Source organism: Hemitrygon akajei, chromosome 9, assembly GCF_048418815.1.
Source record: "Hemitrygon akajei chromosome 9, sHemAka1.3, whole genome shotgun sequence".
In the NCBI taxonomy this organism is placed as follows: Eukaryota; Metazoa; Chordata; class Chondrichthyes; order Myliobatiformes; family Dasyatidae; genus Hemitrygon; species Hemitrygon akajei.
This window is the reverse complement of record NC_133132.1, coordinates 91,716,496-91,732,885: the sequence shown is the minus strand read 5'-3', so window position 1 is coordinate 91,732,885 and position 16,390 is coordinate 91,716,496.

The following is a 16,390-nucleotide window of genomic DNA, read 5'->3' as shown; positions in this document are numbered from 1 at the left end:
TCTTCCAAACCGGTGTTACTTGAATATTCTGTGCACTTTTCAATCTTATTTTAACTCTGTCCCAACTTTTGTTGAGTGTGTTGCAGCCATCAAATTCTAAATTTGTGTATATTTACAAAATACAATTAAATTGGTCAGTAAAACTATTGAAAATCTTTTCTTTGTACTTTTGTCAGTTAAATAAAGGTTCACGTGAATTAACATATCACAGATTTTTGTTTTTGTTGCATTATGGAAAATATCCCAACTTTTCTGGAAATGGGGTTTATATCTTTAGAATTTGATTTGCTGATAGAAATGGAAACACCATTTAATTAATTTAATAGCAAAATTATTTCCAAAGAAAACAATTCTAACATAATTTTCCATTGTTCAAAACATCTTAGTCACTGCAACAACTTTTATTTAAATTTTACAAAGTTGCAAACTGTCACCAATACAGATTAATGAACTGGAACACTGACCTATTCCAAAGGAAAGATAAATCAAGGTCATTCTTGCATTCAAATCCTTCTGTTTGTCACTGAAGTTCTTAAGTTTCAAACTACATCAGGAATTCTGCCTTTGAAATGCTGACCATTTGTTATCTCTATCGACTGATTTCTTTTATAAATGAGGGAAGGTTGGCCAGTTCTAGTTGATCTAACCACTGTATCTTCTGTGATGCCAAGATTTGTTTTGTGTTACTGAGTAATCTATTGGCTCTTGATGGACTTTATGTTCTGCATTCCTCCTCTCTGGTAATCTTGGGATTTTGGGTAGTTCAGCAGTAAGTGTTTTATGTAAAATCCATAAACCTATTGGCAACATCTCAAAGAGTTCACAGACCTTTAAAGACTTATGAACTCTGGCAGGTATCTCTTTCTACAGAAAAACTCTGCCTTTCATTTTGGTAAACATGTTACTAAAAATTCATTTTTAAATCACTCTTTCTCATAAGATGGACTCAGAAAAGCACCAACTTGTATTTGTAGAGTATCTTTACGAATGAAACGCCCCAAAGCACTATAAAGTAGCATTGCTAAACAGAAAACTGTATATACAGATAAGGAGCTGAGATGTTATTTTGCCCCACAAGCCTTGCCTGCCATATAGATAGATAGATAGATAGATACTTTATTCATCCCCATGGGGAAATTCAACTTTTTTTCCAATGTCCCACACACTTGTTGTAGCAAAATTAATTACATACAATACTTAACTCAGTAAAAAATATGATATGCATCTAAATCACTATCTCAAAAAGCATTAATAATAGCTTTTAAAAAGTTCTTAAGTCCTGGCGGTTGAATTGTAAAGCCTAATGGCATTGGGGAGTATTGACCTCTTCATCCTGTCTGAGGAGCATTGCATCGATAGTAACCTGTCGCTGAAACTGCTTCTCTGTCTCTGGATGGTGCTATGTAGAGGATGTTCAGAGTTTTCCATAATTGACCGTAGCCTACTCAGCGCCCTTCGCTCAGCTACCGATGTTAAACTCTCCAGTACTTTGCCCACGACAGAGCCCGCCTTCCTTACCAGCTTATTAAGACGTGAGGCGTCCCTCTTCTTAATGCTTCCTCCCCAACACGCCACCACAAAGAAGAGGGCGCTCTCCACAACTGACCTATAGAACATCTTCAGCATCTCACTACAGACATTGAATGACGTCAACCTTCTAAGGAAGTACAGTCGACTCTGTGCCTTCCTGCACAAGGCATCTGTGTTGGCAGTCCAGTCTAGCTTCTCGTCTAACTGTACTCCCAGATACTTGTAGGTCTTAACCTGCTCCACACATTCTCCATTAATGATCACTGGCTCCATATGAGGCCTAGATCTCCTAAAGTCCACCACCATCTCCTTGGTCTTGGTGATATTGAGACGCAGGTAGTTTGAGTTGCACCATATCACAAAGTCCTGTATCAGTTTCCTATACCCCTCCTCCTGTCCATTCCTGACACACCCCACTATGGCTGTGTCATCAGCGAACTTCTGCACATGGCACGACTCTGAGTTATATTGGAAGTCCGATGTGATCCAATTAGATCATGAGTCATCTATCAACATACATAAAGAAATGGAGGAACTCAGGAGGTCAGGCAGCATATGTGAAGAAGAATAAACATTTGAAGTTTCGGGCCAAGACCTTCAACAGGACTGGAAAGGGAGGAGGAAGAAGTCAGAATAAGAAGCTGGGACAGAAGGAAAGCAACCTGGCAGATTAGAGGTGAACAACTGAAGATGAAAGAATCTGATATGAGAGCAGAGTGGACCTTGAGAAAAAGAGGAGGAGGGGCATCAGAGGGAGGTAATGGGTAGATGAGGAGAAGAGAAAGGGTAAGAGGTGAGCTAAAATGGGGAATAGAAAAAGAGAAAAGAGTTAAGGGGAGAAATTAACAGAAATTAAAGAAATCGATGTTTATTTATCTTTTGACTACAACACTTCGCTGCTTGGTCTTCATAATGCTGGATTCCATATTGTCTAAAAATCTATCTTGACATTGCATGGATCTAATGACAAGACCATGAGGACATCAAGCCAGAGGAAAATATTTGGAGAGAAGTGGTAGACCGCTGATTAAGTATAGTCAGCAAGGATAATCAGGATAGTGCATGGTAGGTCATGTCTAACCAATCTTACGCAAATTTTTTTTGAAGTTACCAGAAAAGTGGATGAAGTTAAGGTAATGGATGTTGTCTACATGAACTTTAGTAAGATATTTGACAAGTCCTTCATGGGAGGTTGGTCAAGAAAGTTCAATCGCTTGGCATTCAGGATAAGGTAGAAAATTGGCTTTCTGGGAGAAGCCAGAGAGTTGTAATAGATGGTTGTCTCTCTGTCCAGAGGCCTGTGACTAATGGTGTGCCAAAGGGATTATGCTGAGTCCTTTGTTGTTTGTCATCTATCGATTAAGTGGATCAGCAAATTTGTGGATGACACCAAGATTGGGGGTGTGGTGGACAGTAAGGAAGGCTACCATGGCTTGCAGAGGGATCTGCATCAGTTGGAAAATGGGCTGAAAATGGCAGATGAAATTTAATGCAGACAAGTGCAAGGTTTTGCATTTCAGTAGGACCAACTAAGTTAGGTCTTACACTGCGAACAGTAAGGAGTATGGCAGTATAGAAGTATCTGGGAATACAGGTCCGTAATTTGTTGAAAATGGTGTCACAGGTAGATAGGGCTGTAAAGAAAACTTTTGGCACATTGGCCTTCATAAATCAATTTATTGAGTATGGGAGAAGGCATGTTATGTTGAAGTTGTATAAAAGATTAGTGAGGCCTAAATTGGAGTGTTGTGTGCTGTTGAAATACGTGAACAAGGTTGAAAGAGTACAGAGAAATTTTATAAGGATGTTGCTGTGTTTGGAGGACCTGGGTTATAAGAAAAGATTGAACAGGTTAGGGCTATTCTTTAGAACGTAGAGGATAGAGAGGAGATTTGATAGACGTGTACAAAATTATGAGAGATATAGATAGGATAAAAGGAAGCAGGCTTTTTCCACTGATGTTGGGTGGGACTGCAACCAGAGGTCATAGTTTAAGGGTAAAAGATGAGAAGTTTAAGGCATACATGAGGGGAAATTTCTTCGCTCAGAGGGTTGTGAGAGTGTGGAATGAGCTGCACGTAAGTGGTGCATGCATGCTCAATTTCAACATTTAGTTGAAGTTTGGGATAGATAGTAGGGAAATAGAAGGCTATGGTCCCATTGTAGGATTACAAATACCTGGGAATATGAATGGACAATAAACTGGACTGGTCAAAGAACACTGAGGCTGTCTACAAGAAGGGTCAGAGCCGTCTCTATTTCCTGAGGAGACTGAGGTCCTTTAACATCTGCCAGACAATGCTGAGGATGTTCTACGAGGCTGTGGTGGCCAGTGCTATCATGTTTGCTGTTGTGTGCTGGGGCAGTAGGCTGAGGGTAGCAGACACCAACAGAATCAACAAACTCATTCGTAAGGCCAGTGATGTTGTGGGAGTGAAACTGGACTCTCTGATGGTGGTGTCTGAAAAGAGGATGCTGTCCAAGTTGCATGACATCTTGGACAATGACTCACATCCACTCCATAATGTACTGGTTAGGCACAGGAGTACGTTCAGCCAGAGACTCATTCCACCGAGATGTAACACTGAGCGTCATAGGAAGCCATTCCTACCTGTGGCCATCAAACTTTACAACTCCTCCTTCGGAGTGTCAGACACCCTGAGCCAATAGGCTGGTCCTGGACTTATTTCCACTTGGCATGATTAACTTATTATTATTTTGATATGGTGCAACTCAAACTACCTGCATCTCAATATCACCAAGACCAAGGAGATGGTGGTGGACTTTAGGAGATCTAGGCCTCATATGGAGCCAGTGATCATTAATGGAGAATGTGTGGAGCAGGTTAAGACCTACAAGTATCTGGGAGTACAGTTAGACGAGAAGCTAGACTGGACTGCCAACACAGATGCCTTGTGCAGGAAGGCACAGAGTCGACTGTACTTCCTTAGAAGGTTGGCGTCATTCAATGTCTGTAGTGAGATGCTGAAGATGTTCTATAGGTCAGTTGTGGAGAGCGCCCTCTTCTTTGTGGTGGCGTGTTGGGGAGGCAGCATTAAGAAGAGGGACGCCTCACGTCTTAATAAGCTGGTAAGGAAGGCGGGCTCTGTCGTGGGCAAAGTACTGGAGAGTATAACATTGGTAGCTGAGCGAAGGGCGCTGAGTAGGCTACGGTCAATTATGGAAAACCCTGAACATCCTCTACATAGCACCATCCAGAGACAGAGAAGCAGTTTCAGCGACAGGTTGCTATCGATGCAATGCTCCTCAGACAGGATGAAGAGGTCAATACTCCCCAATGCCATTAGGCTTTACAATTCAACCGCCAGGAGTAAGATATGTTAAAGTGCCGGGGTTGATTGTATTTAATGTATTTAAGTAAACTACTTAAGAACTTTTTAAAAGCTATTATTAATGCTTTTTGAGAGAGTGATTTAGATGCATATCATATTTTTTCCGGAAAGTATTGTATGTAATTAGTTTTGCTACAAGTGTATGGGACATTGGAAAAAATGTTGAATTTCCCCATGGGGATGAATAAAGTATCTATCTATCTATCTATCTATCTATCTATTTTATTATTTATGGTTTTATATTGCTATATTTCTTCACTATTCTTGGTTGGTGCGGCTGTAAGGAAACCCAATTTCTCTCGGGATCAATAAAGTATGTCAGTCTGTCTGTCTGTCTGTATGGGCGTAGGCAGTCTAAATGGTTTCAGCATGGACTAGATGGGCCTGTTTTTGTGCTGTACTTCTCTATGACTCTATGATAATAAGCCTGACTTTTATACAACGTGTGTGACAACAGTGGATGAGTTCCAAGGTTATAAACCGAACCATTCAGATGAATTTTTTTTTCACAATTCCAAGGTTCCTATGCTTCTGTAGCCATGAAAGGAAGCACTGGCCATACATCTCTACAGCCCTGTGCTGAGGTCGCAAAAATGTGCATATGTTTATTTCTTAAAATAAAAATAAACCTTCAATAAATCCTCTATGGTAGTGAAATCAAAAATGAAATCAAGATTTTATTTAAATGCACATAGTGATGCAGTTAGTTCTCACTTTCTGTATTCACAATAGCACATTTTGATCAGGACTGACTGGACACATGATACAAGGTTTTATTAATGGATTGTATGTCATGGATAATCACATTGCCATATGACTCGGTTACAACTTAACTATGCAGGGAAGGCAGCTCCGCAGTTATGTTTTTTTTTCCCAATCTCTAAACTAAGAAAATCAATGATCTTGTAGCTTTTTCAAAGGTATATGTCACAGATACCAGCCATGTAATGCATACACAGAATAGCGAAGAGTAAAGACGTTTGTGTATGGTGTTGAATATCTTACAGGCAGTTCATACCATGGTGCGACCAGTTATAGCAAAAAGTTTTAAGTTCAATGCAGCCAGACTCACTCAAATGTTATCAGTGTTAATGCAATTGTGGAAAATGCGGCAAGAAAAGGTTTATCATAATGTCCAGGTCAGGATAGATTGTAAATAGAGTGCAGACAGCCCAGGCAAGAAAGGTCTTAGAAGAGCATAGCTTTCCTTTGCACAGCAGGGAACTGAAGCCATTTTGGCTTACAGAGATAAGTTAAGAATGTAACAGAAGGATTCAAGGAACACAAACCAACTATGAGACAACTTCAAGGTATCATTGGTTGTTAGCTTGTAGTTTCTATTGACTTTGAACACCTATATTGTGAATGATGGTTGATCTTGCAAGTAAGGAATTTGAACATACGCAGTTTACCAGATGGTCAATATCCGTAACTGCTAGTCAATTCTGTATGAAAACAGCATCTCTTTGTTCAGAGTGCAGAACTGTGGATGACAAGAGCCATGCTGTGCTCCTTGAGCCCATGTAAACAAAGTGTAATTGAGGAACGAGTCTGGTTAACCAGTGACAACACAATTCCTGGCAGGATTTTCAATCATATTGCTCTGAAATATATTGCTTGCCATTTCTTTATAGAAGAACCAACTTTTACTATCAGTGAAGGCTCAGAAATAAATATTATTTGAAGTTTTTCTGTAGATCACCGTTAGACTGCTCCACACAGCTTCCTTCGACCCTGACTCCTCCTTCCATCCTTAAACATACTGCTGTTCATGCCAAATTCCTCTCCTCCTCAATCATGTGAGTGAAGAAATTATGCCTCCCTGGCAGCTACAGTGACCACGAGTGCTTATTATCCTCATCTTATTCAGTGAGGCTTTTATCTGAGCTTTCAAAGGAGCATTGTCTGTGATTCTTCAGAATGGCCATCATTCACACCTGTGTACAAGTTAGCACGTTCCTGCACCACTCTCACAGTGGAAGTTAAGATCTATCTTGGCTTCCTGAATATACTTAACATATTATTACAGCTTGCCGGCCACTGCTGTGTTAGAGAGCTTGTTCACAATCACTACTCCACAAGACCAAACGCCAACTACTTCACTACCTAGTTGCAAAAGCAGGTAGACTAGATCTACCAGGACAATTTGAACAGAGGACATTTCTGCTTCTATCTCCTGAATCTCACAGTAAACCTGGGATCATGCTCTCTGCTCTCAGGAATTGCTGTGGCAGTCATGATGAAGTATCTGCAAGAACGTTGGTGCTATTGTTCACTGGGCATTTACAGAACGTTATAGACCCAGTGCTCACGGTGATGAGATTCCTGCTGCGAGACTCAGCACTGGCAGCTGCAAGAAATCTAAGCTGTTCAGTAATAGTTCAGATTCTGAAACTGCTCAGCTGCTCAATATTATCAGTCCAATACTACTTCTATTTTAAAACATCAAAGCCTGGGACTTGAGATATTGCAAATTCAACACACACAGAATATAGAGTTGAAGAACAGCATGCCTGAAATTCTTTTTGGATTCCAGACCTAACCAATTCCCCTCTACCACCACTCTCCTCCATCTAGCGGAATTAGTCCTTACTCTCAATAATTTCTCCTTTGGCTCCTCCCACTTCCTCCAAACCAAGGGTGTAGCCATGGGCACCAGCATGGGTCCCAGTTATGCCTGCCTTTTTGTTGGCTTTGTGGAACAGTCCATGTTCCAAGCCTAAACAGGTATCCGTCCCCCTCTTTTCCTTCGCTACATCGACGACTGCATTGGCGCTGCCTCCTGCACGCATGCTGAGCTCGTCGACTTCATTAACTTTGCCTCCAACTTTCACCCTGCCCTCAAATTTACCTGGTCCATTTCTAACACCTCCCTCCCCTTTCTTGATCTTTCTGTCTCCATCTATGGAGATGGCTTATCTACTGATATCTACTATAAACCTACAGACTCTCACAGCTATCTGGACTATTCCTCTTCCCACCCTGTCTCTTGCAAAAATGCTATCCCCTTCTCGCAATTCCTCCGTCTCTGCCGCATCTGCCCTCAGGATGAGGCTTTTCATTCCAGTCTTCCTTTTTTTAAACGAAGGGGCTTCCCTTCGTCCACCATCAACTCTGCTCTCAAACGCATCTCTCCCATTTCCCGCACATCTGCCCTCACCCCATTTACCCGCCACTCCACTCGGGATAGGGTTCCCCTTGTCCTCACCTACCACCCCACCAGTCTCCGGGTCCAACGTATAATTCTCCGTAACTTCTGCCACATCCAACAGGATCCCACTACAAAGCACATCTTTCCCTTCCCCCCCTTCTGCTTTCCGTAGGGATCACTCCCTACGCGACTCCCTTGTCCATTCATCCCCCCCATCCCTTCTCACCGATCTCCCTCCTGGCACTTATCTTTGTAAGTGGAACAAGTGCTACACCTGCCCTTACACTTCCTCCCTCACCACCATTCAGGGCCCCAGACAATCCTTCCAGGTGAGACGACACTTCACCTGTGAGTCAGCTGGTGTGGTATACTGCGTCCGGTTCTCCCGGTGTGGCCTTTTACATATTGATGAGACCCAACACAGACTGGGAGACCGTTTCGTGGAACACCTACGCTCTGTCTGCCAGAGAAAGCAGGATCTCCCAGTGGCCACACATTTTAATTCCACGTCCCATTCCCATTCTGATATGTCTGTCTATGGCCTCCTCTACTGTCAAGATGAAGCCACACTCAGGTTGGAGGAACAACACCTTATATACCAGCTGGGTAGCCTCCAACCTGATGGAATGAACATTGACTTCTCTAACTTCTGTTAATGTCTCTCCTCCCCTTCGTACCCCATCCTTGATATATTTAGTTTTTTCCCCCTCCCCTTTTCGTCTCTCTTTCTGCTCATCACTCTGCCTGTTCTCCATCTCCCTCTGGTGCTCCCCGCCCCTTTCTTTCTCCCGAGGCCTCCCGTCCCATGATCCTTTCCCTTCTCCAGCTCTGTATCCCTTTTGCCAATCACCTTTCGGGCTCTCAGCTCCACCCCACTCCCTCCAGTCTTCTCCTATCATTTCACATTTTCCCCTCCCCCTCCTACTTTCAAATCTCTTACTATCTTTCCTTTCAGTTAGTCCTGACGAAAGGTCTCGGCCCGAAACGTCGACAGTGCTTCTCCCTATAGATGCTGTCTGGTCTGCTGTGTTCCACCAGCATTTTTTGTGTGTGTTACCTGAAAATTTATTTGAGATCTTATGAGAACAACGTATCAAAGGACTATTGAACATTTCACTCATTTTAAAAGCAAGACCACAAAGACTGTGCTACAGAGAGATTGAGGATATAATGTTGGAGAGACAGGAAGACAGAGAGAGGGAGAGCACCAAGTAGGCAATAATTAATTCTCGGAGAGTTTCAAAGGATAAACATGCTTTACATAAAAGAAGAAAATAAGAAAATGGGATTGTCTGTTCAATGGTGAGAAATAAACAATGTAGACTTGAAAGTGAATAGATAAATGAGAAAACAGGTAATCAAAATGAAGAACTGCTAATCTGTGGTTAAATTTCAAAGCTTAAGGAAAATGTAAGCCCCTATTAAAATAACGCAGCAGCAAAGAGGCTACCAAAGCTTTCCAGAATCATACAAGGGGAGATACTGAACATCTGGATATTCATGCTGTAGCCACTAGGGAACTTACTAAATCATTACATGTACATAAGAACTGTGTAAAATATAAGCAGATAACTAATTATTAAGCTGCAAAGAAAATAACGATTAAACAGTCGGATCCAACAGCATATATGCAGAAACAAAAAACATTCACATGTATCATTAGCCAGGTATTTTCCATGAGAACCAGTATTCACACTGACCCACAGATTACTGTCGTGCATTAGAGAATGTTTAAGAAAGACTTGTATACCAAAAGTTAATTGGCTAAAGTACATTATGCTGTGTGATAGTAGCTTGGATTCCTTTCTAGTTTGATACCCAAGCCTGATATTATTTCAGATTCATATTTGGATTAGTTTATTATCATAAATACCAGGTTGCAGTGAAATTCCTTGCTCATCTGAGGCTCAAGGAGTAAACAACAAACATAGTAATAATAAAATCAATAAATATAGTGATGAATGCAAAGCGAAAGAATGGTTCGGAGTCTAGCGGTGCAAACTGAAAAATAAACACTGAGGTGACAATAATGGAAGAGGAAGAATTCAGGGTTCGTGAGCATGGCAGCACTACCAGAAGGAATGTGAAAGAAATTATTTACTTTCAAAATATCATCTTGAAAGATTAAGTTCTTGTTCATAGAAAATAAACGTCTGAGTCATTGGAACAGGACAGTTAAAAATGCAATGCGAGTTTGAAAACTTGTCGAACAACCATCCTCTCAAGAAATGAATGACCAATTGCTCAAGGCGACTTTGGTCAACACAGATAACATATCTCCCCACATAAACCCTATTGGTGTAATCTTGGTATTTCAAAATGACACCTGCAGTGAAGTTTCATCTAAGCATAAGTGCGTAAGAGTGGTGAAACAGAATGTTAATCCTTGTAGCTGTCATGCTGAATGCAGCACTGGGAAAAGTGGTCTGGGTCAGTTCTATCTAATATTACATTTTTTTACATGAGACTTTGATGGATGTTTGTCTTCGGCAGATGGAACCAAATTGCATCTTTGTCTTTCTATAAAATGTATTGCTGACAGTAAGAGATTAAAATTGAGCTTATCTTCTTCTGTTGTTATGTTGACAGCTTTTGGTGCCAGTGTAAAATGCTCCTTTTGCAATATATTGTCTCTGCAATTTCATGGAATAAGAGAAGTGACAATTATCAAAATGATAATTTTTACTTTTGAGTGGCAAAACCTAAAATACCTTATTATGAATCTGAACAGGAATCGAATGATAGGTTATGTTTGAATAACAAGTAAATAATAAAATAGTTAAGACTTTTTATTCAAGGTTTTTATTACAAAAGTGTTTCATTACCTAATTTTCAAAATCAATGAATTCTCCTTTAGAAACAAATTAGCATCCTCTGTTATATTTACTTCTTAAACAATTAATAGTTTATTAAAGATAAACCAAAACATCGTTACTCTAAAATGGTAGGATTCTAAACCATTTGCAAAAGATTATTTGCAAATTATTGGTTTTATTCCTGGATTCTGACTCAAGAGAATATTAAATATCTTTCATGCCTGTTTCATGTTTTCTTACTAAATTAGATACACAACTCCAATTGATGTTCACCTTCTACTACCAATACTAAACCAAGCACTGGGGAGACAAGTAAATCTACAATTCCAAATGAAATTCCAATGTAGGAAGAATACTGAGATTGTTTTTTCACTAACCATACTCAAGGCTGCTAACTAAAGTGCAGACTGCCAAAAACTACAACTTAGAAATGCAAGTCAGCAAAAAAGAGATTTTTGAGAAGATTTTCCTTTCAAAGTGATCATAAGGCTAACATCATTTACTGTTACTTTATACATAAATGGTACTACAAGGAACAAATGTATAGATAAAAGGAAGCATCCAAAACCTGTTGTCCCAGTTAGCACACTCTGCAAAAATGTGGTTTCATACTTACGGTAATTAGCCAAGAAGTTCACCATGATAACTGAAATTCACTCTCTCTGTTATCAAAAATCAATTGTGATTTCAAATAGTACTGAGTTTTATTCATTGAAGTTTTGAACTTTCAGAAGACATTTCAGCTTCTAGGTTTTACACTTTTTTCTGAGTCATTCCTCTTCTGTAGTCTCTGTCTTTCTCAAGATAATTCTTATAGAACATAGAACAGTGCAGCACAGTACAGGCCCTTTGGCCCACAAAGTTGTGCCAACCCTCAAACCCTGCCTCCCATGTAACCCTACCTTAAATTCCTCCATATACCTGTCTAGTAGTCTCTCTTGTTTCACTCTTTTTATTTCTGTTTCTGGGTCTGACTTGACAGCAAATTTACCTGTTTTAATTAAAATACCCAATCCTAATGTCACAGTCCTTCAACTTGAATTCCTAGGCTACAATCTTCATTGATAGCTTTTGGGTTGACTGCTCTAGCCAGGTTATACAAGTGCAGCTTCATTCCTCATCATCATCATTATCAGGTGCCATGCCCAGTTTGAGCTTTGACTGCCAAGGCCCACACACTCCTGTTTTCAGGTCAAGTGGATCAATTCATTGGTATTCATTTCCAGTTCTCTGGCTGCTGTCTCCATCATTATTTGTCTTTGCCTTTGACTTGCTTTCTTCCCTTGAATCTTTCCCATAATTACCATGCATTCTAACTCCTCTTTCCTAATCACATGTCCAATGAAGTTATGTTGCCTTTTCATGATCTCATACATTATTTCTCTTTTTGTGCTTGCTCTGTTCATGACATCCTTGGTAGATATTCATTTCATCCATGATATTCTTTGCATCCTCCTCAAAAACCGCATCTCCGCTGCTCCAATTCATTTCCTCATGTTACTAGATATTGTCCAACATTCTGAGCCATATAACATAACTGGATAAACATAACATTTCAGTACTCTGAGGCGGGTTGTCATGCCTAGTTTAGTATTGGTCAATATACTCTTCATTCTCGTAAAGGTGTCTTTTGCCATCCCTATTTTTCCTATTTCTCTTTTGATGTCCATGTCACACCGGCTATCTGATGTCATCCAGCTTCCAAAGTAGCAAAAGTTCTGTACTTGTTTTATGTCTTCCCCATTTATTGTCAGCCTGCAGATAGGATTCTCCTTCTTTTTGGATATCACCATACATTCTGTCTTTTTGCAATTGATAGACCCATTTTTTGCACTTCACTGTGCCATTTAAAGCTTTCATGTTCTCAGCAGCTTTGTAGACATAGTAATTATAAGTTGGAGTATGAAAAACAACTTGCAAGAAACGGTAGACGAGGAGGAGTTATTTCCTCTGGTAGCAAAATGCATAAATTGAAAATAAGATCTAAGTTTCCAGCAAGTACATCTTCACAAAGTTGATGAAAATATATTACTCTGTTCCCAACAAAGTACTGATGCTGCTAGTCTAGAGAAAATTCGAAACTGAGACTTAGATTAGGTATAAAAGGTTGAGAAGCAAGATGACCAAATGGAGGCAAGGCACACATCAGTCATGATTTAATTGATGGAGGTGCTTGGATGAGGGCTGTTAAATGACATATAGTACAGAAATAAGACCATAAGACATTGGAAGAGAATTAAGCCATCAAGCTTACTCCATCATTTAACGTTTGCTGATTTATTTTCCTTCTCAACTCCTGCTCTTTCCCTATAACATTTGACACCCTTTGAGGAAGATAACCTGACCAGGCAAGGAACATTAGTGGTTAGATACTAACTGCCGAAACTGATTGGAGGGCTATTGGCAGGGACCTAATCTCGGATGGGAATGTCTATGATAGAAATCCTGTTTGAGATGCAAGGAGTGTTCTGTTTCACTGTGATAGAATAGATACTTCTACTGTCTCTCTAATCAACATTGACAGATGACCTCCTCTGGATGAAGAAACAGCTGTGAAGTGTACACTGAGAATGTCACCTCCTTTGTGTTTTATCCCTAATTTATGAGGGGAATCAACTTTAATGAAAGATGCATCAGTTTTTTTGTCAAGAAAATGGTACATAAGAAAATAAATTAATCAAAGGTGAACCCTAAATGACTTTTCACTTAAGTGAAGTATGTGCATTTAAAGTGAATATTGAACAATTGTGCTGATTGTACTGCAAACAATAGCTGTACTTTCATCTTATTGGAGAGATCTGACAGTAGATTCTGGATACTGACAAGGTACATATACTTTAGAAAGTGAAATAAAACTACATCGAAAGCTCACCACACATCACTTTCAGCAAGGTCACAATTATAGGTCACTGACTCAAAAGGAAGTAGTGAATAAATGAAAGATATAAAGAAATCCATCCCTGGTTGCTAGTGCTAAATGTGCTATATTGTAGCATCAAAGCATTGTACTCTGCTTCGAAAATTCCATTAGCTTCAATTGAAAGTTTATTGAAGGGAAGTACAATATGCTGACAATACTGTACTGTATACCCAGTGCTCCAGAGTAGGGATAAAGTTCTAATACTTTAAGCATCAGATTCCATAAAGTGTGGAGTTTTTATTTATTTTTGAGATGTTGATGTTACTAGCGAAGCTTCTGGAGGAAGTTTTTGGAGATGACTGCATAAAATGTACCAGCCCAGTATTGTAACAGTTAGTGTAACGCTTTACAGCACCAGCTGTATGATTGAGTTCAATTTCTGCCGCTGTCTGTAAGGAGCATATATGTTCTCCTTGTGGCTGCGTGGGTTTCCTCTGGGTGCTCTGGTTTTCTCCTGCATTCCAAAGACATAAAGATTAGGGTTTGTAAGTTGTGGACACGCTATTAGGTATATCTGTGTTGGTTGACAAGCTTTTTATTTGTAAGGGTGTCAAAGGCAGAAGACAGTAGGATGGGGTTGAGAAGAATATTAAATCTGCCATGATAGAATGGTGGAGCATTCTTGATGTGCTGAATACTCCTATGTCTTATGCTCTTTTAATTGGTTAAAATAAATAAGAAGATATGGTGTGGGTTAAAGTAGAAGGGAGGAATCCTGTGTGTAGTTGTAAATGTTGACTGCCAATGGCCAGGTTGGCTGAAGACCTGTTTCCATACTATGTAGGATTGGTGGTAGTGTACTAGCATGAAATTGGATATGGTGTTTGCACAAGCAGCATCAGTTGTTTGTCTTTTCCTGCAGATGAATAAACCTCTTCCTTCAAAAAATAAAGGCTTGGAAATGCATCAAAAATGCCAAGAAACTATAATCTAACAATAACGCATTTCATACTTGTGCTTAATTCTTTTATTTTCAGTTCCCAAAAGGCCACCACATCTGGTGGAAACATTCAATATGTGCAGTGCACAATTTTCCAACTATTTAATACTAATAGACTTAAAACTGCATGCCCACTAGGCATCTAATCTTCCAATTGCTTTTCACCTTCAGAAGTGAAAAACATAATAAATTCAAATACTTCCAACTTTCTTTTCAAAACCTCTAAATGCAAAATTTACAAGAGTATGCAATCCCACGGCATGACATGTTCATTCTACCTAAGTCACATTTTTCAGGTCTGTTGCTTTACCTGCTCTATAATTAATGCATTCACAGGACTGCTTTGTCACTTGTCATGACTGAAAAATATGCTCTTAAATCAATAAAATGGCTGTCCTCTAAGAATAGATCTGTCCATGAGGTTTCAGCTGAGTTCTACACAGATGTTCTAGCTGTGGTATAGTAAATAATTACGTAAATCATTAGTTATTGTTTTATTTTATAATCACACCTAAATCTAATTGAAGAAAGCAATTTAATCCTCTAAATTCAAAGTTCAAAGTTCGAAGTAAATTTATTATCAAAGTACATAATATGTCACAATATACAACCATAAGATTCATTTTGTTGTCATTTGCAGTAAATACAAAGGAACACAATAGAATCAGTGAGAAATTGCACACAACAAAGATGGACAAACAATCAATGTGCAAAGGACAACAAATTGTCCAATTGCAAAAATAAACAAAAAGAAAATAACAATAATAAATGTAAAAAGTATTGAGAACGTGAGTTGTAGATTTCTTGTAAGTAAGTCCATTGGTTGTAGAGTCAGTTCAGCACTGGGTAAGAGAAGTTATCCTCTCTGGTTGAAGGGTAATACTGTTCCTAAACCTGGTGGAGTGGATCCTGAAGCTCTTGTACCTCCCTCCTGATGGAAGCAGTGAGAAGAGAGCATGGCCTGGATGGTGGGGTTCCTTGATGACTGATGCTGCTTTCCTGCAACAACACTCTTTGCAGATGCGCTCAGTAGTGGGGAGGGACTGAGCTTTATTCATTCCTCTTTGTACATTGGACATTGGGGTAGGAAGGAGGACAGTAAAGATACACATGTAATTATTTCTTAGTTTGTATCAAAGTTTTGCAGATCGCAAGATTGCCTGAAAGATCAAGATTTTCCTGCATATTTTAATAACATTAATGGAATATAATTGACAGAGATCATTATTATGAAACAGAATTACAGGAAAAGGAGTAAATGACTGATGTCATTACACTGTATTGTATATTGCTATGACCTTTACACCACTTTGTTGAGATCCATAATAATGCAATTAATAAATCCCAATGCTGCTTCGGGACAAAAGGCGACAGAAAAAATTAATTAAGGCTGCTTTTATCTGCTCTGACAATTACACTTTACTGAAATAGCGCTAAGGGATTAGAATCAATAAATAAATTGTTCAGAAAGTTGTCATTGTCTAATCTACGTAATCTAAGAATAGAATATGAATATGGAAAGATAAGTCATGTATATAAGATATGTATATACGCCCACACTCAAACTGTTACGTGTACACTGTGTTGAGGTGGTGCCACAACAATTACCTCTCACTCGATGTCAGTAAGACCAAGGAGCTGATTATTGACCTCAGGAGGAGGATAAGAGGTGGAAAGGGT